We start from the raw sequence: 26,365 nt of genomic DNA, 5'->3' as shown, positions 1-26,365 counted from the left end.
TTGCCTTTGATGGAGCTCAGCCCAACTCTGGATAGTGTTAAATCAACCCTGTCAGAGATTACTTTTATCCCAAGGGCTCATAAAAATAATCTGAAGAGGCTTTTTTTGAAAACCTGTGGAGCAAATCAGATAACACTGAGTGGCAGCAGTTTTAAAAAATATTTCAGAGGGAGAGGATTTCCCCTCCACACATATACTCTCACTACCAGTCCTCCTTCTCATCTGGGCCCACTTCCTCAAGTGACAAATATCACCCACTGAATTACAGTATCAATAAACAGTATATTTTTCAGGAATGTAGTATAAATATTTCAAGCAAACTGCACTTAATATAAATTTGTTTGCCAAAGGGTGTTGTCTCTGTTCTTGGGGATACGTAAATGAAAACGTTTTTCTTTACATTGGAACAATAATTAAGGCTCTGAGCCTTCAAAGAGAGATTCATCAGGATGGATACTTACACCTGTGTGAAGTCCTAGTGGGATTCTGCATGGCGGGAAGGGTTCAAGAAAGCAGATCGCTTTGCAGGATCAGGATTTAATAGATTTCCAGGCCCTCTCTTCTCTATGTGGGTGAAATTCACCCCTCTGCAGCAGGGTTAGCACTAGGCCTGTGTACCAGTTAAGGCCCTAGGCTTTATTGGGAGGTAAGTGACAGAAAGACCTGGTGCTGACTTCTGCACAGGGATGAATTTCACCCTGTGAGCACCACACATCTGGATACATATGGTATATCACAGGTGAAATGAGAATGTTCTTGTGGGAGCCTCTTGCTTGAGTATTGTAAGCACATCACTGGTAAAATCAGCAATGAAAAGTAAATATACAAACCATGATTAACTGTATACTATAGCTCAGTAACAAAACTTCTGAATACAGAAATAGAGTGGTCATTTAAAAGGGCTATACTAATTATAAACTTTGCATTACCAGTTATAATCCAAGGTGAATTTTTCCAGTAATTGCTGAAATGATAAATGCCACAAATGCTTTATAAAAGCTTTGATTCTTACATGAGATATGTTAAGAATGCCCTCCAATCAGACTGTATCATGTTTAATGCTTAACTTTTTAAGGAGTTGATTACTAAGTCTGTAATTAGGGCAGGACCAAATATTAAAATGTGATCAGGATTTTTAAATTGGAAGTTCAGAATAGGATTGGCAAATCTAGATACAATTTTATGACTTCAAAACCTGATTTATAAAGCAGTAATTTCTATCTAAAGTGCAAACAAGGAGTAGATCATTGGACGCTTTTATCTGTTGATATGATTTGCTGAATGGAGAGATGATTGGTGAAAATCTATTGTTGAATGGATGCATCTATTTTAGGATATGTGAGTCCACGTCCTGACTTGATCCCTGATTCAATTTAACTCTCAAACACATGTAACTTTAGGGATCTGCATAGGCCTATTGAAGTCAATGAGAGTTATATGCTGAAATTTATGCACCTACATAAGTGTTTAGCTGGATTGGGGCCTTATAGAACACTTGGATACCTTAGTAAACCCTACAGCATATTTCCAAAACTTTAGTCATGGTTCTACTATAGCTAAGCATCCATATACCAGAAAAATCCACTATGGTGAATGCATGTCCAGTCCAACAGTAGACAGTCTGAGATTCACTGTATTATGCACCTATATATTTCAGTGTAAAATTAAGTCTTTATTGGCAGGTTTTTAGACTTCAAAACGCAGACAAGATATGCAGGAGGATTCCAACATTAAGAAATGCAGCTTTATAAAATAACAGTAGCTTATGCTTAACATAGTACCTCTTATTTATGGCTCTCATTATAATTTGTTTGTACTACAGTATTACCTAGATGCCCAAACTGGCATGAGGGCGCCATTGTATTACACACTATGTACTGTGCATAGTCACTGTGCTGTGCTTATGCACAGTAAGATAGCCCTTCTGCAAAGAGCTTACAGTCTAAATAGGGAAGACAGAGGAATGATGGGTGGGGAAACAGAGGCACAGAGAGATGAACTGATTTATCCAAGGTCACACAGCAGGTCAGTGACAGTGTTTAGAGCCGAGGTCTCTTGATTCCCACTCCAATGACCTATCCATTGGACCATACTGTCACAAAAGGCCAGCTTCCTTACATGGTGAAATTTCTCAGCCAAAACTTTTTGTGTGTGTGTGAAAAATGCAGATTTGGTGACAACAAACATTTGGCGAATTTGTGTCAGTGCTAAAATCCCCTCAGCCTCTCAAAAAAATTCCAAAACAGTCAGAGCGCTTCATTTTCTAAATAAAACATTCCAGTTACTTAATTTGAAATTTCAATGTTTCCTTCCATTTATTTAAATTAAAAATGTAAAACAATGCTCAAAATCAAAATGAAGCATTTCATATTGGGGAGAACGAAACATTTTGTTCAATCCAGAACAATGTTTTTTGAGTTTTCAATTTCCTGAACATTATAAAAAAAAATCATTTTTGGCTCAACCGAAATGACTTTTTTCTTTTAATTGCCAGTGAAGTAAGAAATACCCCATTATTCACACACAGCTCCATTCCCCGCATTTTGAGTCTCAGCGTAAGGGAGAAAGGAAGAGCTACATGTCTGGCACTCCCCTCCCTGGGCACCCCACCAATATTCTGGCCAGCTGAGCTGGCATGAGGAAAGTCATCTGCGTCTGGCAAAAGACTGTAGCAGATTACTTCTCCGGGGAGCAGGGAATGAATGGCACAAGCCACTAAGCAATGCTTTAATTTGGCCCAAAGTAGTTTACAGATATTAATGAATTAAGTTTCACAACACTCCTCTGAGTTAGGTAAGTATTTTTACGACCATTATACAGATGGTACACATAAGCACAGACTTGTTATGGGCCAGGTCTTGTGGGAGCTTAGGTTTCCAGGGTACACTCAGCAGATTTCAGGATTGGAGCTGTAGTGATTTACCAAAAGTCATAGTCAGTCAGCGGCAGAACTTGGAACAGTACCAAGGAGTTCTGAGTCTCTGTTACCTGCCCTCCCAAATCAAATGTGCATGCCATGCCGGTCAACAGAAAAGCATAATGTTTCTCACTAAACATGGTTTATAAATGATGCCCAGTAACACTGCTTTAGTTTTTGGCTAATCAGATCAGGTTTTAAACAAAACAAAACAAAACCCCACAGTTTATCTGATGTGATTTTAGATGCAACACTTCTGTGTTCTATAGTCTGAGCTCTGTTACACCAAATACATTTATTAGTGCATCTCTCTTTGGAAAAACATTGCAACAAATAACATTTCCTTTTTGGAGGTCTAAAAATGACTCTCCTACGTTTGCTAACACTGTCCCTGGCCTGGGAACCACAGGCACCAGGCTTTTCAATATCAGTTTTCTCTTTACTAACATGCTGTCACTATATTCACTTATCCAATACAAGGCCCTGATCCAGCAATGGGATCCATGCACAGATGGACCATTGTGTGCTACATGGAGGCTCTTTGACTTGAACTGGGAAAGGCCTCATTTGACTTCAGCATTTAGGGGTGAGCCTCGCAGCCTGGGTCAACTTGGGCTTGTGTTGTTCATGCTAGTGCTCTGAAAATAGCTATATAGACAGGGTTTTGAAGTTGCAGCTCGGGCTGGAACTCAGGCTCTGAAGCCTAGGGATGAGAATGGATTTCCGAGCTTGGTCTGGAGCCCCGCTAACCCAAGTCTGTCAACCCAGGCTGGGAGGCTCTCGCCGAAAGGCTGTGTCGACATACCCAGTTGGACTCTGCATGGGCAAAAGTGTCTACCCACATGGATCTCATAGAAGATCATGGCCTAAGATTGATAAATATGCAACAGCGTGCACACTGTGTGTTCTAGCCAGGCTTAGAATGCACACACAAACCCTTTGTTTTTTAATAGTAAAGTAAACAAGAAAAGGGGGAAAGAGCAGCAAAATCTCATCTCTGATCATTCATGTAAACCAAGTGCTTTGCACATTATAGAAAATTAGTAGCTTTTTAGAAAGGGCTTTTAATTGCTTAATCTAAGTAATGTGGACAATGGCATACGTGTTTTATTTTAGGGTCTATCTAGCCCACTCAGAAAATGTAATGGACCTAATTTTCATTTAGCATAGGTCTGTGCAGTTCCTAAAACATCTAAATGGCTATTAATTTAATCAGGTAATTTAACTATAGCTCTAGAAAAGGCCACCAGCTAGTTGTCACGCAATGATTATGAGGATGACATTTCTATCCCATGATGCCAGAGGCAGACTTTGATACATCATTTTCTTTTTGAAGGTTAAACTCAGATAACCTGCCTTTGGCATTTAATTAGCTACATATTAAACACTCTTTTAATAATAAAATGATTAAAAATTTTATTGCTTCTCAAATGAGGCCCTTTTAGATAGATTTAATGACTTGGTTAGAGCACTGTAGTTTGTGAACCAAACCTTAGTTAGACCAGTATATAGTATAATGATATGCTTTACAGCTTGCAAAATCTGTATTTTATTCAAATGACGGCCATAATCATTTTGAATAAAACTTATAATGCTTTCATATGTATTTTTAAGTCTAACTGTTAAATGTCATTGAAAAGTAACTGAGAACCTATTGATTTCAGGATTTTCAAAAATGATCAAATTCAAGCCTAATAACATAAAAATGCTGGAGGATTAATGTACTATATTTTATACACTAATTGTTTACCCTTTTAAAAAGTCATTTTTCACAGTCCAATACCTGTAACAATCCCATTCGTCTAGCAATGATGAAATGTGTGATGTGGCTGTCAATCTTGGCTCTTTATTTGGTGTAAAAATATTAGCACTTTAATGAAAACTGACACAAAAAAAGACAATATTTTTCCCATGCCTGCATTATAATAACTGTGTAATGGCTGCAAAACAGCTGTAAAGACAAAATGTCAGTTATTGTATGGGTCATGCTGACGGATTCTGTGCCAGTTCATATTGATGTGAGTGCCAGGCATTTCTGGAAAAATATCATAGAATTTCTCTGCATGTTTAAGCCAAACTATTACCTGCATATTCTCTAAATATTATAATAATTATCAAAAGCTCAGCTGCTGGTAGACAAAAACCTGTGTCACAAAAATCAAACAAATAAAAATAAGAAGCAATAACAACAACAACAACCCACCACCTCTACAGCTGGCACTAATGTGTATCCTTGTAGGCAAACTCAGCAGAGTGGCCAAGTAGAGGGACTAACTTACATTCTCACCCCCTATAAGCAGTCCCTTGGGAAGAAGCTCGTATTACCTTTAAATCCTTTTGACCTGATTTTCAGAAGCACTGAGCATCCACAAATCCCATTGCAGTCAGTGGGCGCCCCCACAAACTCCACTGCAATCAAGTGCTCAGAAAATCTGGCCTTTTATAGATGCTAGAAAGAGACACATAATGATGCTATTATGTGAAATATACACAGGGTTCTCTCCATCACAGACAACCACCCCGGCTTTATCTTGCTGCATTTCAGATTGTAAATCTCATGTTTGGAACTAGAAACCACATATCAAAAAGTCAGGGAAAGGGGGTCGCTGATGGGACAAAAAGCCTTCATTTCTAAATGGCTAATTTAAATCTAGTCCAGAGCACTAGTGCCCAAAGGTATTGATCACCTGATGGCTCTTTGGCAGGCTACATGAAATGAGTTTGGTTCCGTTCCTAGCAGAGACGTGTCAACATCACAAAAGAGCACAGCCACAATTAACTCAATGGCAGTCTTCGTGACATTCTCAGGAGAGAGACCAAAAGCCATGCTTCATTGCCTTGCACCTTGTGCAGTTATCTATACCAGCACAAAGGGAGTGTAAAGTGGACGTAAAATGGGTGTATTCTGATTTGGTAGCGTTTTACACTGACTTTGCACTGGTGTAAATGGCTGCAGCCTTCCAGGCAACCAAAAATCAGGCCCCAAGAACTGCAGAGATGTGGAGACTGAGATGCCCTCTCACACTGTTCCTTCCGGAGTGAGCTGTGCCACATAGGTGGGGAAGCCTGAATTGTAGTGTCTCCCCAGTACTTTTCCTAATGGGTGGAAAAACAAACTTCATTCGTCAGGGCTGTCCATCGACAAACACTGAAGTCATACATGAACTCAACATTTTAAAAAACATACGAGAGAGAGAGAGTGTCCGGGAATGAGAGAGAGAGTGTATCAGGGAATTTCACAGACATGAGAGCTACCAACAATTCATAATTCCAAATAGTTAAAGCCTCCTTGGTATCCCGTCAATATGACTTTTCTCACAATACAATGGACTGCATCTTTAAAACATGCCTTGTCACCTGCTCAGCCTTTCTCATTCCTGGGAAAGCTGAACTCTTCCTTCCAGGCTGTACAATTCTGCAAACGATTTCTCTGCTCTTAACGTAACAATAAAGTGAGCCGCAAATCTCTCCTGAAATCCCAGCGCAAACTCCCTACATCCGTGATGTGTGAGCGTGCCTACCATCTGCAGAACTGCTTAGGCATAGACAGCTTTTATATACTCGTTTTCCTTTGCGAGTGGTGGCTATAACTTTTGTTATGTTACACTTTTATGTCCAACTATTCAGAGAAACCTGTTCTGTGCAAGTCAGGAATTGCCCTCCGTGTGGTTTGTTTTTAGTGTTAGGCACGTCAGCAGTGGACTGCATATTCTTTTCTGGGGAGGCTGAATCATATTTATGAGGCCCAATTTTTGGCAGCTGCTGTTCGTAAGTGGGCAGCAGGGGAAGCGTGGGCAGAAATTATCTGCTTTCCCCTCAAAATCATGGGCGAGGCACTCTGCAGCAGTAGGAACCATAAAGAGCGCTCTGCAGAGGTGACTGTGGGACGTGAGGTGGGGTGCATGGTATGCATGCTTACGTACCTGTGCACACTGCCCTGACAGCAGACTTTGTGCACAGCTCTACAGGTAAATTATTCTTGGTTCTGTAAGAATAATCTGCACAGGTGACTGCGCAGGGAGCATCACCAGCCAGTATCCACTCGCTTCACACTCTGTGCCTCCGTTTTTCCCTCCCGCCTTTTGTCTGCCTTGTCTGTTTAGCTGGTAAGCTGTTGGGTGGGGGGAGGGGACTGTGCAGTGCTTAGCACAGCGGGGCCATGATATCATAGGCCTCATTGCACTACTGTCGTGCAAACACTAAACCCATTTTTAAAGACCCACACGCATTAAGGCTGCTTTTGTAGTGTCCAGTTAAACCCATTTGCTCAGTCATTTTAGGCAAATTTAATGTGGTCCATGAAATGCAACCCTGTTATGTTTAGTTTGGTTCTGGAGTCTGATTTATACTTTACATCTATACTTTTACATCTATACTTTACATTGTGCTGGAAATGGCCCACCTGATGATCACTTTAGATAAGCTATTACCAGCAGGACAGTGGGGTGGGAGGAGGTATTGTTTTATATTCTCTGTGTATATATAAAGTCTGCTGCAGTTTCCACGGCATACATCCGATGAAGTGAGCTGTAGCTCACGAAAGCTCATGCTCAAATAAATTGGTTAGTCTCTAAGGTGCCACAAGTACTCCTTTTCTTTTTATACTTTACATCAGCGGCTCTCAAACTTTAGCAACCTAAGGCCCCCTATTTTGATTTAAAAATTTTCACGGACCCCCAAGCGGGCTTCTAATTTTCCCTGGGGGTGCTCAACCTCTTCTCAGCCCCAGGCCCCATCCCCACTTCACCCGCTCCCCAAGGCCCCACCCCTGCCCCTCCTCTTCCCCGCCTCTTTCCATCCCCTTCCCCGAGCATGCCCAGTTCCCACTCCTCCCCCTCCTTCCCAGCGCCTGCTGCACATTGATGAATGGCTGTTCCGCGGCTTGTAGGAGGCACTGGGAAGGAGAGAGGGGGAAGAGTTGATCAGCAGGGCTGGCGGCCCCAGACATGACTCGTGGACCCCCGGAGTACTCTTGTGGACCCCCAGGAGTCTGCGGACCCCCGTTTGAGATACCAATGAAATAGTATTTACAAAAGAAATGCTGTAAAACATAGAAGACTGTTGAAATATTAAATGGCATGAAAATCTGGACAAAAATATATAAGGATGCTTTGAAAATATATGTGATGATTTTATGGGGAAGGTGAGCTAAGGAGAGAAGAGGGTTCAGGGAGCCTTTTTCTCTTCTCCCCTAGGCCCCTGAGAGGACCCAGCCAGCTTGCTGCTATTTGCACTTGCTGAATTCTAGGGAAGGGGCTGTCTAGCATGTCTGGTGCTCCATAATCCAAATGCAGCAACCAGCCGAGCCCTTCACCATTTCGTGCCTGCTTCTAATGTTCATCAGCAGAAACTAATTGCAGCAGAAAGTGAGCATGCTCCCTCCACACTTCTTAAGGCATTCTCTCTGCATCTGCCCCAGGCTAACAAAATCCCTGACACCAACTCAGCTCGGCTGTCGCAGCTCTGTACTTCACCCCCCCCCCGCCCCCCAAGCCAAAATGTGATGCTCCGTTTACAAAGTAATAGTGCCGTATTTTATCCTCAAGATCTGCTTTTTATAACGGGGACCACAAAGCCCATGTCACCTTTTCTGTATTAATTTAAAATCCTATTGCCTTCGCAGTGAATTCAAGGCAAAAAAAATACAATAAATAAAAGTTATTTGGGGTTCATTTTAAAGGAGAGAGACGAAGTTAGCGGGGTAAAAGAGGCCATATTGTATCTACTGAACAGGTACAACACAGGCAGCAGCTGTGTAAACTTCCCCTCTACTCTGACCTGGAGAAGATGTCTCAGTGGTTGAAAAGGGAATTCTGTTTCCTTATTTGTCTGTTCCTTGGCCCTCCTGACATTATCCGTTAGGACAGTGGTTTTCAACCTGTGGTCTGCGAACCCTGGGAGTCCACAGACTATGTCTAAGATTTCCAAAGGGGGCCACACCTCCATTCAAAATTTTCTAGGGGTCTGCAAATGAAAAAAGGTTGAAAATCACTAGGTTAGGATGCCAAATAATACTACCATTGGTAGTGGTTTTGTGAAATGGACTCTTGTCCACTAGGACACTGGACTGAATCATTCTACATAATCATAAGCCAGACATCGGGGTGAAATCCTGACTTCACTAAAGTCAATGGCAAAACTCCCATTAACTACAACGGGGCCCGGATTTCACCTCAGATATTAAAATCTTTCAACTACTACTGATCTGAGCCAGATTATAAATGGCAACCTATATGTGAAAGGCTCTTTATTTCATTCCCAATATAAACACAAATGGCAGGTTTTACTTACAAAACAAGTGAGATAGCTCAGCATAGGTTAAAGGCAAATTAAACAGTGAAACCCTTAGTTATCCTGCATCATGATATGTCACCACTTATTTAAACTCTGCATCTATGTGCAGAAGGGAACAAACTTTCTGGGAAATAATACATCCAGGAAGCAGAAGCCACGGGTATTTTGGGGTTGCTCAGAAAACCCCCAGTCCATCTCCATTAGAAATCAAAGGCTTGGTAAAGATGCTATGCCCTCATCACAGGGTTGAGAAGTGAAAGTTGTAACTACTGGTAGAGGAAAGAATAATTTCCCAGCCTCACTTCAAGTTTGTTGCTCTACTGAATCCTTTGGATCAGGCCTTAAATTTGGAGTAAGGTCACTGGAGACAGCAGAGTGCTTTAGATTCTGGCTGATGTGATAACTGACAGAAGAAACTGGCCTGGGGTCAGCAGGTCCATCAATTGGACTTGAACTTTGCTCAGTTCCCATTGACTACAATGGGGGCAGCATTTTGCCCATGATGTTTTTTTATCCACTTGGAAATACTCCTGGGAGTTAATGAACTGCTCAGATTTCAGTGGTTGGTGAGTTGAATGGAAAAGAGCAAAGGAAATAATACAGTCATAAAGAACTTATTAATTAGTTAGTTTACTTTTGATCTTTCATCTTTTGGGGAGTAACCTAGTTGTCACCAGCAGACAGCAAATGGAATGTCCCAGGCAACCTATTCCACCTGCCTCAAGGAAACACACCATTTAAAACATTTTCCTTTAACATACTGGTATTTTTATGGCATCTTTTACACAATAAAATCTCTGTTTTCCCACTGAATTTTCTATTAATAGTAAGATACTCCTCTTCCTCTCCCCAATAACATGTATAATACCTTGCACTTACTGTACATAATTCCTTTCATTCAAGGATCATAAATCACTTTACAAACAGCAATCATTTAAGACTCACAGTAGCCCTCATCCTGCAATCCAAACCATGCAGATGGACACGTGTAGATATGATTGTAAGATAAGTGCTTATAGACCTGAGCCCGCTGAAGTCAGTGGAAACACCATTGATTTGAGTGGGCTTGGAGCAGTGCTTCCGTGAGATGAGCAGGCATTAATATACCCATTTTATAAATGGGCAAACTAAGTGCAAGAAGCTTTTGTTTTAGTTACAGAAAGCCCCATGGAAATGTGGATCCAAGTCTATTTTTTAAAATAATTCTTTTTATTAAGTTTTAAGAAATACAGTTCAGTGAAACACACACAATTGTAACCCAAGACATGAAATGAAGCATGATTGTCTTACATAGCGGAGGTATTCAGGGTTTCATGAAGCTAATAAGTGTAAAGATATTGCTACTGGGAACTTATTATTGTGAAAGTAAATGCTAATTTATTTCAAGATACGAAATCTCTGATAACTTCTGTCAGTTCAGTAACAATTCTCAGTGCCCTGATTCTCTGTAGAAGGAGAGTCAGAAAATAAATTAGAAAGAGCAATGCGCTGACTTTGTTATCTGCTCTGGAGCTGATGCAGCCCAGTGCCAGCAGTTGTGGCGACTTCTAACCTCTCACCACTAGAAGAATCAGCATTACTTTTTGAGATGTTTTGGCAAATAATTTTACACACTGATATTGCACTTATGGTGATTTTTATTTAGTGGATGATCTAAGGTGGGGGTGGGTAAACTTTTTGGCCTGAGGGCCACATCTGGGTATGGAAATCATGTGGTGGGCCATGAATGCTCATGAATTTGGGGGTTGGGGTGTGGGAGCGGGTGAGAGCTGCAGCTGGGGGTGCGGGCTCTGGGGTGGGGCCAGAAATGAGGAGTTCAGGGTGCAGAAGGGTGCTCCGGGCTGGGACCGAGAGGTTCAGAGGGCGGGAGGGGATCAGGGCTGGAGCAGGGGGTTGGGGCGCAGGAGGGAGTCAGGGGTGCAGACTCTGGATGGCGCTTACCTCAAGCAGCTCCCGGAAGCAGTGGCATGTCCCCTCTCTGACTCCTATGCAGAGGCACGGCCAGGTGGTTCTGCACGGTGCCCCATCCACAGGTGCTGCCCCTGCAGCTCCCATTGGCCGTGGTTCCTGGCCAATGGGAGCTGTGGAGTCAGCACTTGGGGCAAGGGCAGAGTGTGAAGCCCCCGGCTGCCCCTACATGTAGGAGCTGGAGGGGAGACATGCTGATGCTTCCGGGAGCCACACGGAGTCAGGCACATGCAGAGCAGAGCAAGCCCCTGACCCCGCTCCCTGGCTGGAGCTCGAGGACCAGATTAAAATATCTGAAGAGCCAGAGGTGGCCCCCAGGCTGTAGTTTGCCCAACCCTGGTCTAAGGGTAGGGCCCATGCAGTTAGAAAGAAATTTACAAGAGTCCAGTGATAAGAAGAGACAACCCTCTTGGAGGTTTCACGTTTATTTACGGTGGATTATTGTTTCAAGACCAGTCAAAATAAAAACCAACAAGCAAAGTCTCAGTCATTTTCCTAGCATGCAGTTTAGCGTCTTTAAATCTTTAGCATCTTTGGCATCTTGTGGGTCTCTGGCGCTACCTGAAAAAGACCAGCCCCTTTGTATGAATGTGAGCCTTATAGGTTCAGTTACCTGTGCTTGCCTCATGAGCTTGCATATATCTAGGGCTTCCACCAGCCATCCCAGCTAAGTGAGGCACGTGGGACTCTGAAAACCTAGTGTAGAACCTCTCCAGCAGGTTAACTTCAAAACCCCAATAATGACTGCAGGGCTCCCACTGCTGGCACATCAAAGATCCTCTACGCCCTGTCACCAGGCCCCCAGTTGTTTGAGTGAAGTGAGGCCCGACACTCAACTTGATGGCATGTCACTGTTTGTCTGTATGTAATAAGATAACTTTTGAATGCCACATCGGATGAATTCCAAAATTTCAGGGAATGAGCTGGGCATCAATGGGCAGAACCCTATTAATTTGAGGGATGGCTCAGAAAACCAGGAGGAGGAACTAATGGACACACAGAGCTCTTTGCATCTCCTTGGTAGCCTTAACCAACTCTGTAGTTATCTGCTGATCAAAGAACTGGTTCTTGGCAGCTATTAACACCTCTCAGCATAACCCCTTCATCTCAGCTCTGCCCATGTCCCCATGAAGTTTAAAATGCTGACACCCTGAATGACTTATATCCCAGAAAGAAAGAAATGAAATAATAGCAGGGGGAGCCAGAAGGAGCGGAGAGTGAAGGAGGCTTAATTCCTTCTTGCCTCCCCAAAGCCGGCTTCATGGTGGGGGAGAGAGAGCGAGAGAGAGAAACAGATAGAGCACCAGTCATCCACCCATCCCTTCCAGTCTAGGGGGAAGAAAGGTACTTTGGAGCCAGATGGGTGTGTGGTAGGGGTGGGGCTGGGGTGGAGGAGGGGAGGGGTCAGTGTGGTGGTTTCCTCCTGCAGAAGGGGATATGACTCAGTCCCTAAAACCCACATATCTCTGGAGATCTGCTAGATACCAGGCACATCCACAGAGGCGCCCTGTGACTTTGCACAGCGTCCTGGTTCCGATGGCAGCACGGCTCTTGCAAAAGCCATGCTGCAGTGGTGTTCCCAGGTGCTCCTCGCTCTGACGCCCACCCTCTGTGGAGTAAAAGGTTGCACATTGTGATGGAGAATTTGCATGTATTAATGCTGATTGGGTCAGAACTAATTTTGTCTGGGAATTTGCATGGAATTGAGTGGGGGATGATGCCAGAAAGAATGGACATCCTCTCAGCTGCACCCGACAGTGGCTCATCCCTGATTCCTGCGGAGGACCTCCTGCAGAGTCAGCGAAATGGCAACTCCTGCCTCTGTCTGGGACACCCGTCCCAAAAGTGCTTCTCTTTTGTTTCTCTCCAGAACTTTAAGCTGAGGGAAGCATTTATCCCACCCTTCAATGTAACCTACAAAACCTGCCATGACCCCAAAACTCCCATGAGACCTGTATATGCTACCCTCAATGGCTTCCATGAGAGCCGTGCACAAGTATTTGACAGAATTAATTCTGGGACTTTTCCCCAGGAGTAATATAAAGTGTAAATAATGTGCTAGGGTGAAATTCTGGCCCTGTAAAAGTTAATGGGAGTTTTGCCATTGACCACAATGGGGCCAGGATTTCACCTTTAGTCTCTGAGCCAAGTGTTTTTCAGAGATTTTTAAATCAGATTATTATAGAGTTATTGAAGTTCTGACCATTTCTCACTGTTTTGATTTGTTCTTTGAGTTCAATTTAGTGAGAGTTCTGAGGGATGAATTTTTAAAATTTGGAAGCTAAAGCTCACCAGATGTTGGAACACTGTTTTCCTTTGAGATCCCACTCATAGGCTGGTGTCTGTAAACACGAATCACTTAGGAAGTGGTGGCTTTGTCCAAATACGTCTGCGCTTCTTGTTTTTCTTGATTCCTACTGACCAATAACTGGAGGTGCCTGACAAGGGGCAGATGAGACAAGAAGCCAGCTGTCTTTTTAAACATTTTTCATTTGTCTCATTTACAAGTGACAGTTTGTCAACCATGCTAAAATAAAAGTGCAACCTCAACAATGGATTTCCAAACAATAAAAGATGTTTCATGATAGCAATAACCCACAAACATTGGCATGTGGGGAATTTGTCAAACAGGCTGTCATGGGATGAGAGGGAAGGTCGTCTCATGGATCAGTAACTGGTTAAAAGATAGGAAACAAAGTGTCGGAATAAGTGGTCAGTTTTCAGAAGGGAGCGAGGTAAATAGTGGTGTCCTCCAGAGGTCTGTACTGGGACCAGTCCTATTCAACATATTCATAAATGATCTGGAAAACGGGGTAAATGGTGAGGTGGCAAAATTTGCAGAGGATACAAAACAGACTGCAAAGTGTGACAAAGGGATCTCACAAAACTGGGTGACTGGGCAACAAAATGGCAGATGAAAATCAATGTTGATAAATGCAAAGTAATGCACACTGGAAAACATAATCCCACCTATATATATACATGGAAACGTGGGGGGTCTGAATTAGCTGTTACCACTCAAGAACGAGATCTTAGAGTCATTGCAGATAGTTCTCTGAAAAGAATCCACTCAGTATGCAGCGGCAGTCAAAACAGCAAACGGAATGTTGGGAATCATTAAGAAAGGGAGACATAATAAGACAAAACTATCATATTGCCTCTATATCAATCCATGGTACTCCCACATCGTGAATACTGCGTGCAGATGTGATCACCCCATCTCAAAAAATCTGTATTGGAATTGGAAAAGGTTCAGAAAAGGGCGACAAAAATGTTTAGGGGTGTGGAACAGCTTCCGTATGAGGAGAGATTAATCAAATTGGGACTTTTCATCTTGTAAAAGAGACGACTAAGGGGGGGATATGACAGAGGTCTATAAAATCATGACTGATGTGGAGAGAGTAAATAAGGAAGTGTTATTTTCTCCTTCCCATAACACAAGAACTAGGGGTCACCAAATGAAATGAATAGGCAGCAGGTTTAAAATAAACAAAAGGAAGTATTCCTTCACATAACATACAGTCAACCTGTGGAACTCTTTGTCAGAGGACGTTGTGAAGGCCAAGACAACAGGATTCAAAAAAGAACTAAATATATTCATGGAGGATAGGTTTATCAATGTCTGGTAGCCAGGATGGGCAGGGATGGTGTCCCTAGCCTCTGTTTGCCAGAAGCTGGGAATGGGTGACGGGGAAGGATCGCTTGATGATTACCTGTTCTGTTCATTCCCTCTGGGACACGTGGCATTGGCCTCTGTTGGAAGACAAGATACAGGACTAGATGGATCTTTGGTCTGACCCACTATGGCCATTCTTATGTTCCTATGTACTGCCCGTTGGAAGTAGTTTTCCCATATGGCATGAATCAGTTACAGTCACTGCATCTGCCTATTAAAATTTTTCGAAGAAAATGGTCAGGATAATCCCCAGAAAGAAGATGAAGGTGATGAGTTTTTTTGGTCAACACTGAATTAGCTTTGAACTTGGCTGCTGTATACACTCAAGCCACAGCGACTGAATGCCATTCAGCTTTCACTTCTGGGTCAAGGTGGTGACCATTATTTTTCTCCTTTAAAGACTATTTCTATATTGTCAAAGTGATTCCTTACCAGAGAGTATCCAACATGACCAAAGATGTGTATAATAGTAATAATAAATAATAATATCCATGCTAATTGTCAGTGGATGGGGACTACTACCCCTCCTTCAATATATATTTCCATATCATTTTCCAATGCCAGCTATCATCATATTGCCAATATTAATTTGAATATGGAATATATCTTCCATCTAGAACTCAGGGATAGGAGCTCTTCCTGTGGTATAAAGAACTAATGCCAGATTGCCAAGTGTGATGATGAACTGGGTACCTAGAGGTACAAAAGTATCAATTTCCCAGAGGTCAAAATCTTTACAGGTCAAAATCTACACGATGTTCAGTTGGATGTTCAACTTTCTTCTCATCGGACTTGCTGGGTCTCAAGGCCCAGATTTCAGCACACAGATCTTCATTTAGTGATTCCAGCTCCAGTATGATCTGGTCTGAAGAGATTGCCAGGAAATGTCCTGATGCAGAGCTTCAGCACAGAACAAAACAGGGATCTCCCAGTGTCTCCTTGCCTGGCAGGAGCTCTCAGGGAAGTTTTTGCAAAGTATCAGTTTTTCATTATTGCTATATATGGTGAAAACTGTGTTGACACATAGAAAACTGGGATAAAGCAACAACAGAGCATATGATCTTTCCGTATGATCTTGCATCTCAGTGAGAAGATGCATTTGTGGTAGTAAGATTCATTTGTGGTATGGTAGGGAAGTGATTAGTGTTCTATCAAAGCAGGGTATTTGCTGATATCCCCAATCCCTGTGCCTAAATATCCCTTCCACCTTCAACATAGTAATTCTGAAGAGGTAGCCCTTCAGTATAGGTTAGATACTCTCACTACTACCCATACATGGCATTCTGTAACACACCCAAGATTACCAACACATTTTCATAATCCACAATGCTTTGCCTGTACCAGACAGTGTTACATAAAAACACATTGAATGTCTGAGAAAAGGAACCTTGTTCTGTTCACTGAAGAATAAATTACGTGTGTAAAAGTTCACAATAAAAAAAAATACCCGCTTCTCCAAAAATCCTCATCTGTATCCTGCAACTGATTTGTACGCAAAGCTTCCATTGACATCGATTGGAGTTGAATAGGCAGAAATTATTAAGTATGGCATTAAGTGAAGTTTTTAATGAGATATATCTAAAATATGTTTTCAGTTGAACAACTCTTGCCTTGCATATTCTACATTGTAAAATACAGAAAATATTATCATATTCCTTTCTCCATGAGATGTACATAAAATACATATTCCTAAACAAACTATACAATCCTAGTTTCTTTCCACATTTTCTGCTCTCCTATCTCCACTCCAGTACAGTATCCAGGCCTGTCATGTAATTTGTATGCTTTGTGGCTCTTTCATTCCCTCTGTGCAAAGTCAGCATTCTCCCCTCTGGAATTTAGAGCACATCCTGTGAAACTTGACAGGTATATTGAAGGTAGGTGGAGGAAGGTCTAAGAGGTCTACGGAAGCAACTGTAGTTTACAATGCCTAAAATCATAAAATCTCATTAAATATGTAAAGCAAGCTGTGCTATCAGCAGAGAGAACTAGGCAGGGCTGGCCCTAAGCTCTTGAGATGACCCTCAATGGAACAATGGATCAAAGAAGGTGCATTTTTACTCTCCTGTTGCAGGAGGGCCTCTTTTTCAATGTTCTGGAGAGTGTTTGGGACACAGTTCCGTCCTCCTCTCCCCACCCTAAAGCCTTTGTTACAATGGATAGATATTTGAACTCAGCACTTCAATACACCATTTCTCTGCATTGGGTTGTCATGCATTTTTAGGGTCCCCTTCTCCGCTCCCCCCTCCAATATTGTGTGTCAAATGGCCTAGTACTGTGGGTTCAGTGGCAGTTGAGCGCTTGGCATTTCACAGGAGGTGCTCAGCACTTTACAGGATTAAGACATGTAAAGATCAGATAATCTAGAACAGAGTCTTTACTATTTAAGGGTCCAAAGCTCTTAATGCCCTTTACATCAGACACAAAATGCATATGATTTAATAGTATACGCTCTTCTCTTTTCTCTCTTTCTCGACTCCTTTTCCCATTTACATGGGTTGGAGATGCTCACTATTTTTGGCCACTCCTTCCAGTCCATAGCACAGGTTTGTAGGTCTTGGAGTTCCAGTCCTTTTCTCTTCAAACTTCTCTTGATAAAGTCTTTCCATCACATCTCAGTCTTCCATGTTCTTTCTTGCTATCCCCTTTGTCCCATGTTTTCTTTGCTGGTCGTTCTTCTCCCATTCTCATCACTTCTCTGATCCACCTCAAATGTGTGCTGTCCAGCCTATCTATCATGGACAGCCTGAAGTCCATCTAACCCCTAATTTCTTCCATGCACACTCTGTCTACCCTCTGCTTGCTTGCCATTCTCCTCAATGTATTATTTTCTATTTTCTATTGTCGTCTTTTTCTTCCATCTCTGTAAGACCCACTATTTCCAAACATTGAGCAGGCAGGGACAAACACATGCAGAATAAATTTTTTTCTTTCAATTTGTTACCTAATTGCTAGTCTCACTGTACTCCTGCCACCTTTGTCACTGCCGCACATGCACCCTGGGTTCTTCTATTTCCGTTCTCCAGGCCTCTCCGATGGCACTACGCGTACTTCCCAAGTACACAAATTCTTTCTTCTGATTCAGCATCTCTCGTGAAACTTAAATCAACAGCTCGTCTTCCATCATTCCGACATGCATAACTTCAGATTTATTTGTGTTTACGTTCCAACTATGGCCTTCAAACACAGATGCCCACTCTCATACCATATTCACCAGTTCCGCTTTGCTGTCAGCTAAAAGGGCCAGATGGTCAGCATACATTAGTTTTCTTGGCGTCTTCACAGGCTTGGTTCTTCTATTAATTAGCACCATAACTGGGATGGAGGGAAGTTGGCTCAGCACACTGCCATGTGTCAATGCCATCATCAACTCAAAACTTTCCAACATTCCATGTATTGTTACTGCCTTAGCCCTTGCCCTCAATACTTCTCCTCTATCATCTCCACTTCTTGATGTCCCCCTGCCCCTACATTTCAATATTCCAAACACCAGCTCCCAGGTACCAAGTCATATGCTTTCTCAAGATCAGGAAATGCTAAATATCAGTTATGCCCTCCAATTTATCATTCTTTCAAACCTCCCATGTCATTGCAAATATTGTGTCCATAGCACTCCTTTCCTTCCTAAAGCCATGTTGCTCCTCTCCTATATTTTCCTCCACCTTGCACCTCAGCCTTGCCTACAAAACTCTCTCAAGGACTGTGAGAGGCGGATGCCCTGATAGGTGTTTGGATCATTTGCATCACCCTTACCCTTCCAAACAGGCACAATCATTCCCCTTTTCAGTCATCTGGTATCCTCGCTTGATCACAGCAAACACATAGTAATCTATGAAGCCACTTTACTCCAGTATTTACAACTGCCTTGGTCATATCAACAGTTTCTCATCTTCACCAGCTGCTTTACCATTCTTGATCTTATTCAGTGCTGCTTCTACCTCCTCTATAGAGATCAATACCTTTTGAGGCTTTCCACATTTAATAGTATGCACAATACATTCAATTCCTATGCTTTAAATTTCTTGCTAGATTTCCCTCTTCTTTTTCCTTAACTTTTCAAAAATATAAATTTGTAATCTATTGTTCAGGCAAGGGAAAATATTCAATCTTAACTGCAGTATTCAGCTTCCCATCTCTCTGACTGGATTTGAAAAGCAAATGTTCAATAGAGATGCACACAGCCTTATGTTATTCACTGAAATATAAGACACAATTCAAGGGTTATTACAAGTCTTACTATAAGTACATTTTTTAGTGTGTGCATATTGCACTTCCAATCAACTGAAGATGCGACAGTATTACTGGCAAATCTTGTTTTCCAGTACAGAAAGGCCTGATATTCAAACATTTTTGAGTGATAATTCAATAGGATTAAATTACACTGATGTGACAGTTCAACCTCACTAATGAGGTACATTTCAGTAAACTGTTGACAGAATTGTCTGGAAGATTTCTTTAATTTACCAACATGGGAAAAACATTAGTCAACTAGATGAAGATGAATAAGTGGTGGGGTCTGGGGGCATTTCACATTAATACATGACAACCTGAAAGTGTTTTTGTCACTTGCTCTACTTAGCCCAAGGCAGCCGTGGGATAAGTGGTACCTGTTAGCGTGATTGACTTACCAAAGCAACAAAAGGGATTATATTTAAGAATGCCTGTGTGGAAAACATGTCAGAGAAATTTCTTTCTTTTTTTCTTAAAAGAGAAAGCTTATTTTGTGAGAGGATCTATTATAGCTGCGGTACGGTTGAAAGAATTCTTAAACAACTTCAAACAGACTCCTGCATTGACCCTTTCATTTTAAAAGCTCTTTGGGATTGCATTAAAAGACTAGATAATGTATGCCTGTATATATTTCAGTAGAAATGTTGACAAGCAATAATGTAACCTTTTACTAAATGGAATACATTTATCTAAATGGAACAGGTGAGAGGGGGGAGCAGAGAGATGGACAGAATTTGTGCCTTCTGATAAGATGTCCAAGCAATTTACTTTCTTTCCATCTATATTTCTTGGTTTCTGTTATCTATCTGTCTATCTGATTTAGCACATTTAATTGGAGGCTGCTAGGTATTTAAGGCACTATTGGTATAATTATATATGGGCACGTGAGCTGGTAAAGATCACCAGAAAATTGAAAACACCCTCATGAATTCAGGGGGCAAAGATGTAATGATAGCTTTGAACCTGCAACTTCATGCAGGTGTAACTCAACTTGCAAGTTAATGTAGGTAATTCTGAAGGTGTGATGAAAGGTCTCTCACCATAATGCAGTCAACTAAAGATTGCATTCAACTATAGGATCTTCTCTGATATTGAAAATGCTCTAACTAGAAACTTTTCAATATGTGTGCATAGCTAAAGGCATATATACTGAACAGACACATCCCCATGGCTCCATATTTCTGGTGGCACTATGATTCGGGGGGGTGTTCCACTGATGGAAGAGGCAGTCTGTCAGTGATACTGCTTCATACTCAGAAAATGCACTGCAGGAAGAGGAGGCTAACCAGCCAGAAGACAAGCCCTCCACTGCAGTGGAAATGGATGGATGGAATGAGAAAAATGTACCGGGGGGGGGGAGATTTTTGGGGTAACCGAGGGAGGTAGGATGGACTCACTTTGCTAGAATAATTAGGACCAGCTCTGAAAACACGTATGCAGCTATCTCCTGGACTGCATGCTGCAGAGGGACAATGTGGATAGAGGAAAAACTCTACCGGTAGTGAGGTGAGCTCAGCAGGAGTAAAGCTGGTGAGATTTGGAGACACATACATTGATTCTTTGAAAAGGTTAATCATTAGTGGTTTGGGTTTGTGCTGCTACTTCATGCTGTTAGAGGGGGAGAGTGACCCTTAGCTAACTCTTATAAACGTAGGTTGTACTAGCAAAACTACAAACGTAGGTTGTACTAGAAAAAATGGTCCTCCCCAGCTCTGTCACTATTTTAGACTGATGAATGATGGGTGTGTTGAAACAGAGGAGGACTATTAATGCAACTGTACATTTGTTTTTTGGCGAGTCAAAGAAAAAATGTTACGTACAATCTCCATGTCTTCCTGCTCTGTTCTTCCTTCTCAATCCCCGCACATATAGGACGAGTCCCATTCATTTGAACAGGAGGCTTGGGGACCTTTGGATCCCAATATAACAAGTCCTAAGGATGTCTGGAGAAGTGCTGAGTGCCCCAAAGATGGGGGTGCTCCGCACTTCATGGAATCAACTTCCTTCATATGGAAAGGAGCTGAACTTCTGACACCAGAAGCGATGTTAACAAAATCACTCTCATCCACTTAACTAGTCTCTCACCTGAGGTTACTTTTGAGACTCTTCTTTAGGTGGGTGTGTTGGGTGTATTCTGGGAGTGAGGGGGGCACTCCTCTATGGCGGGTGTCAGGAAGCCAAGCATTTTACCATATTGAAATTCCATGCATTGGTAAAACTGTTTCCCCAATGTACGGAGAAGTGTCTCAGATGAGGAATAACCTGGAATGAGGAGAAGGGAAGGGGAAACCAAGCTGTAATATATAGAACAACTCATTCCAAATTGTTTTTGAAGACCCCTGCACCTTGTAATCCCAGTGATGGCTGATTGAAAGCACTGATGCACTGCTGCCACAACAACACAGTAGAAAAATAGATCCAAGCACTGCTGATAATGTATCTTTTTGAACAGCTTGTGTCTCTTGGGCTAAGAAAGGCTGGTGCATGACTTCCTATCTCCTTCCATTTTTTTCTTTAGCTTAGATGCAAACCTATTTATTTTGCGCCGAACAGAGAACTCTTTAGTTATAAAAGGAAGCTAATTACTTGATCAATTTTTATTTTATTTCCTAGCATCTGAGCATCTCACAGACTTTAATGAATTTATCCTCACGATCTCCCTGTGAGGTCGGGGACCGCTATTATCTCCATTGTACATATGGTGGAAATGAGGCTCAGAGAGGCTTAATGATTTACCCAGTCACCCAGCTGCAGCAGGGTCTTGAACCCAGGTCACCCCAGTCTTAGGCACTGGAGCAGCCTGCATTCTCTTGCCAGTACTGAGGCCAATTGGTAATCAAGGGGTCTAATATATTTTAGTCAAGGCACAGTTCTGAAAATGGCTCAGCTTTCTCTTCTCTCAATATCTGCGGCTGTAAGATGAGACAATCATTGACCTTCAAAAAACAGGGCTGATCATATTAATAAGTTTGCTGCTGGATTCACCTGCAACATTTTCCTGTTCAGTTATTTTCTTAGTAGTTTTCTAACTACCTGTCACCAGTGAGTGCAGTGGTGTCATGTCGTGTGTTCTGAGTAGGGCTGGCTGTAACTCCATCACATCCAACCCAGCAGCACATTAATCAGCAGACAAGGTTTCTACTCTTGCACTTGGGCAAGGTTTTTACCCTTGCACAGCTGTGACTTAATTCAGGCCCCGCGGCTTCCATTCTTGCCTACACATGAGGAACACCAGCAGCATTTAGGGGAGGGCTATCGAAACCCCTAATCTTGAGTGCATCTCCCCCAGCACAGCCAGCACCAGCTATAGCTCAGTGAGCAGGGGTTAAATCAAGGTCTTCCAGCCCCCTACCACCTCACCAGAGTTAGAGGGAAACCCTCAAGGCACTGGGTCTAGTGCCCCTTCCTTTGCCTTCTCCACATGGGGAAAAAACAGCAGCAGTCAGGAAGCCTTCACAGCCTTCTGACATCATCATCACTCGATTCTGAAGGTCGGACTCCAGATTGGATTTTTTTCTCTTTTTCTGTCTTGCCATTGATCCCTCCCTCTTCTACTACCGCAGCAACCTATCTGCTCCCAGCTTCACTCTGCCTGCCTATTATGCGCCTTCTCTTCCCTGCCCCTTTTCCTTTCCCTTTGTACTTCCCTTCCCCTCCATTTCCCTCTTCCTTTACCCAGGCCTCTCTTTTACGCAACACTCACCTCATCTTCCCGATTTGAACCCTGACTGCCCCTTGAAAAACAAACCTAAAATTATGTTTGCAAAAGAAATAAAAATAACTGTAAAAAACTGCTCCCTCAAACAACATGGGCACAGTGGTGCTAGCATGTGCCTGCGGTTACCCTGATCACTTTGCTTATGTGTTGTATCCTTTTACCCCACTTGTTGTCTGCTTTATTTATTTTTAATACTATAAGAGTTTAGAGCAAGGACTGGACTCTGTATGTGTTTGTTCAGCACCTGGCAAAATGGGATCCCAATCCTGCCTGGGGCTTTTGGGCACTACCCCAGTATAAATAATAACAATTATAATAGTTAAAACCAACATTCTCCTTTCAGATGTACAGCACTCTCTTCCAACATTTTGCATGCCCTTACACCGTGAGAATATTCAAGTAGGAAGAGCAGGATATTAAGTTCCATCTTTCAGATCCAAGAGGAAAATTACCCTAAACCATTATTGTCTTGTTGTACCAGCTTGGAAAGCTGACAATTCTAAGGCTGCTGCCCTTACTTTTTACAAGATCTGCCTGCCAGAAGATGACACACATGCCTTGTGACAAATTGCTTAATCACAAGTTTGGCAATGCATAATACTTTGTATTTGCTATTATCATCAAAGCAGAAGAAAACGAAAAATACATCCATTACCCCAGGGGGAAAAGAGTCGACTGTTACCATAAATTTCTGATAAAGAAATGAAGTAGGTTCAAGTTTAATCACACCAGCAGTAAATCAAATATCAAATTTAAAACAACGAATTACAAAGAGCCTCCTTGCAGTCACTTAGCATTGATAAATTAGTAATGTAATATTAAATTATTCATATCTTTTTTTTCTTAGGACTATAATGATATACTGTACACAGCACTGATAATTTACTTAGGCTGAGTCCATTCATTTAATTATGCTGCTAAACTTGGTAGGCCAATTGGTCATCATGAGAGTTTCCAGGCAAGCTAATCACAAATATATAGAACATGTCCCTTATTGTCCCCAGCGGCTAAGTGCTAAAATGCTATTTAGTGCTCAGAAGGTTAATGTCCTGCTTATGTAAATTGTCCAATTTAACATTCAGCAGCAGTATCATAAATTCTGGCTCCAGGATTTCATTAAACGTATGTTCAAACTAGTTGACCTTAAAGGTTAACAAGCACAAGTTAAACAGGACAATTATTTAACTCGCTTCTTATCAAGAGACTGAAGCGTTCTAGCCTTTTAATAGTTATGCACACTTCACAATTAGAATTCTTAAAAGGTCCCTGATAAAGCTGCAGGTCATGAATTTTCATAAGGATGTCAGATAATAACTATTTATCTGCGCTTGTTTTTCTTTCTTATAAACTTAAACTTTGATCTTAACATTCAATTAGAAATGATTCCACAGAGAAGGACTAGGTGACTCAAAGAACTTGCCTTGACATTAATTTGAATCTAAATTAAGCTTTAAAAACTTTGCATCCATGTTGTCTCCAATGGAAATTAATCCTCAAGTTGGAGACCTATTCTTCACGTAAAAAACACCTGAGCCTTTGAGCTGTACCCAATCAAAAAACATTGGCTGCTAAATTATCTCAAGCTGACATTTTTATTTTTATATAAATTACAGAAAAAAAGACCATCTCCCTATTGCAAAGTAATTTGTATTATATCCAGCAGAGCTAGCAACATTTGCATCTTAATATGGTAAAAAAAAAAATAGCCACAACTTTTTTTTTAGGTGCTCTATTTTCCTCACTGCTTTTCTTTAGGCTTTGTGAACTATGAACAACAACAACTTCTGGAAGAAGCTGCCACAGCCACTGCTCTCTTTGGCAGCAGTGATGAATCGAGAGCAACCCCTGTGCTGACATTTCAAATCCCAGCCTCACAACTTCTAAATGCAACAGGATCAAGTCATTGCTTCAGGCATGCGTTAACACAGTAAACATGTACCAGAAATCTCAGGAGCAGACTGTAGCTATACTCCAGGAAAGTCATAAGAAACATTTTCTTCTTTTACACTTAAAGTGTATTTTATTGATCAGATAAAACAGGAACTATAAGCAAACAGTTTCATGCTCATAAATTGTGCACTGCGTTCCTGTTGCATTCTGGAGATGGGAAAAGCATTGGGTGGTTTCGGTTTTTGCAAACAGTCTCAGTTGATTTTCACTTCTGTAAAACCAGAACTGGACTTTCTAGAATCCATGTTCTACTTTCTCAAAACTCACAATGTGGTTTTGGTTTTGCAAGACTTTGCTGATCAGTGCTGTTTTGCAAAACCAAATCTAAGGGTGCTTTGTATCTGGATCCTATTTTATCATAACCCGTGAACTCTGAATAGGTAGCAGGTTTTTGGTATCTCTAATATTTAATCATTGTATGAAAAAAGTAAGTACTCTATCCTGCAAATGCTTATGCACAGAAGTGCACATTATTTGTCCCATTGCAGTTAATGGAAATACTCAAGAGTAAAGTTACATCACCTGTGTGCTTGCAGTATTAAGGCATCCGATTAAGTGAGCTGTAGCTCACGAAAGCTTATGCTCAAATAAATTGGTTAGTCTCTAAGGTGCCACAAGTACTCCTTTTCTTTTTGTGAATACAGACTAACACGGCTGTTACTCTGAAACCTGCATTATATATATATATACATTATATATATAGTGGAAGCATAATGTACTATATATATTCACAGCATATGTGATTAGCAGATTACTTTGGTTTGGTTTGTCTGAGTTGTGTTTCTTAAAGGCATTTTAGTTTAATGATGGCAAAACAATAGCTGGTAAGTACTCACTTTTTCTCCTGAAAGTTATTGCCAGACTTGGAGGTTTTTTTAAAAAACGGATTCTGGTGCATAAAGAATGTGACAGTGGTTTATAATGCCGTGTGTTGCGTTTTCCAAACTTCATTTTTTGTATTCTGGCTTCAAATCCTTCCTGAAAGAGGACATAAATAAAATTGAATGGCTAATGGACTAAAAACACTTATGATCAAGTTTTCATAACTAACATTATTGATAGCTTCCTTTGCACATGCACTCAGATATAGTGCAATATTAATTTCTAAAGTATGATTTATAACCCTATTTGCAATAAAAAGACTAACACATGCAAATAAAAAAAATGAGAAATTCCATTACATAGCTACATACAATGGATACTGTTAAGGATATACAGAAACTGTCTATTCTATAGGCTAAAAGGGCCTCTGTAGAGGTTCCATGAGGGTTTCATGCACAGATATTCATGGGCACATTTCCCTTATCCCCCCTACTGTGCTGAAAGCATAAGGACTGATTTTTAGAGGTGTTGAGCACCTGCATTTACCATTAATTTCAGCTAGACTTGTGAATGCTCAGGACCTCTGAAGAATCAGCTGTGAGATTAAAGATACTCTGCAGGAGATTTAAAAAAAAAGCTTGTGCCCTTTTTTCTTTGTTATGGTGTATAAAGAAGAAAGGAAAGATTAATATCTGGGAATGAAGTCATACATTCCTAAAAAGCTCTAGCTGATTCAAAATGCAGCAGTCCATCTGTTTAGCAACAGACGTGACCATGAGCATTGTGCTCT

Source organism: Lepidochelys kempii, chromosome 3 (assembly GCF_965140265.1).
Source record: "Lepidochelys kempii isolate rLepKem1 chromosome 3, rLepKem1.hap2, whole genome shotgun sequence".
Lineage (NCBI taxonomy): Eukaryota > Metazoa > Chordata > Testudines > Cheloniidae > Lepidochelys > Lepidochelys kempii.
The sequence above is the reverse complement of the archived record's forward strand: the minus strand, read 5'-3'. Positions refer to the sequence as shown.